The 1,980-nt window shown below is 36.6% G+C and overlaps 1 pseudogene across 1 annotated transcript; it reads left to right on the top strand.

The window, feature by feature from the left end:
- On the top strand, positions 1–455 carry LOC116638610 (annotated as a pseudogene). The gene has a single exon (XR_004300712.1). The product of XR_004300712.1 is annotated as a 60S ribosomal protein L32-like (transcript).
- The last annotated feature ends 1,525 nt before the right edge of the window (positions 456–1,980 follow it).

The following is a 1,980-nucleotide window of genomic DNA, read 5'->3' as shown; positions in this document are numbered from 1 at the left end:
ATGGCTGCCCTCAGACCTCTGGTGAAGCCCAAGATCTTAAAAAGAGGACCAAGAAGTTCATCCGGCACCAGTCAGACCGCTATGTCAAAATTAAGCGCAACTGGCGGAAACCCAGAGGCATTGACAATAGGGTGCACAGAAGATTCAAGGGCCAGATCTTGATGCCCAACATTGGTTATGGGAGCAACAAGAAAACAAAGCACATGTTGCCCAGTGGCTTCCGGAAGTTCCTAGTCCACAACGTCAAGGAGCTTGAAGTGCTGCTGATGTGCAACAAATCTTACTGTGCAGAGATTGCTCACAATGTCTCCTCCAAGAACCGCAAAGCTATTGTGGAAAGAGCAGCCCAGCTGGCAATCAGAGTCACCAATCCCAACGCCAGGCTGCGCAGCGAAGAAAATGAATAGACAGCTTGTTGTGCACGTCATATTTGTGTTAATAAAACCATAAAACTAAAAAAAAAAAAAATAATAATAATTGAAGGAAGTTCCCTTGAGCTTACAAAGAAACTAATGTCATCAGATCCAAAGAGCTCACCAAGATCCTGATACCAATACTGAAGATAAGACATACATCTAGACTCAAGAATAAAACAAATAGGGGCACCCAGCTGGCTCAGTTGGTAGAGCATGTCACTCTTGATCTTGAGGCCATGAGTTCAAGCCCCACGTTGGAGGTAGTGTTTACTTAATAAAAAAAATTGTTTTAAGACTACGAAGAATAGGGGCACCTGGGTGGCTCAGTTGGTTAAGCAACTGCCTTCGGCTCAGGTCATGATCCTGGAGTCCCGGGATCGAGTCCCGCATTGGGCTCCCTGCTCAGCAGGGAGTCTGCTTCTCCCTCTGACCCTCTCATGCTCTATCTCATTCTCTCTCTCAAATAAATAAATAAAATTAAAAAAAAAAAAAAAAAAAGACTACGAAGAATATACTATACATTTCTGTAAAAGAAAAAAACAAAAATAAGTGATCTATAAGGGAACAAAACTAGACTATCATCACATTTTTATCTAGTATACTCAATGCCAGAAGTCGAAGGAAAAAAAAAATGTCTATAAAGATCACAGAAAATTATTTTGATCTGGAATTTAATTTCCCAACTATTCTCTGGTCACAATGTAAGGCACAAAGAAATTAACAAAGGTCTAGCCAAGAACAATACCAACTATGCTGACATATGGAAAGAGCCTGTTCAGTTACGCTGCAGACAAAATGGAACTCATCCTGAAATGTCAAGCTTTTTAGAAATAACTGACACTGATTAGTATATATTAAAACCTGTGCATTGTAGTAACTGTCAAAAAGGGGAAAGACTAAACTTGTAAATGCATTCATTAAAAGATAGGGGGAAAAAAAGATAGGGAAACAAATAAATTTGGTGTGTTGCAAGTAAATTCTAACACAGTAACAAAGTATAAGACAAATTTTTTAGTGAACCTGATAAAACCAGGAGCTAGTTCTTTGAAATGATCCATTCAATAGAAAACATATTGTCAGTGCATTGGGTACAAGAGAGACAGACAACAAAACAAATGAATGCCATTAGGACTGAAGAATGAGAAAAATACAGCCTGTGGAGGTCATTGTAAACTATGAGAAAGAATAGGTCATATATATCAGATCCACAAAAAACTGAATATGACCTGGAGCCATGTTTATCAATAGGGATAAAAATGAGATCAGAGATGGATTTATGAAGGTTTCAAGAATATCATTATAGTTTTATCTGTTAAAATATTAGACAAATATAGTAAAATGCTAATATCCAGCAAACCTGGATGGTTGGCACATATGTTCATCAGAATATTCTCTATGTTTTTCTGTATGCTTAAAATATTACATAATAAAAATTATAATAGAATACTCTATATAATTTTTTAAATTACATTTAAAAATCTAAAGCATCATCATTTATTTCTCAGGAAAAGATAAATTATTGAATTAGTACAGAAGAAATATAAAGCTAAGTATACCATCAAAG

The sequence above is a fragment of the Phoca vitulina genome, unplaced genomic scaffold, assembly GCF_004348235.1.
Source record: "Phoca vitulina isolate PV1807 unplaced genomic scaffold, GSC_HSeal_1.0 scaffold16, whole genome shotgun sequence".
Taxonomy (NCBI): Eukaryota; Metazoa; Chordata; class Mammalia; order Carnivora; family Phocidae; genus Phoca; species Phoca vitulina.
Note: the sequence above shows the minus strand (reverse complement) of the source record. Positions and strands in the feature narration are given on the sequence as shown.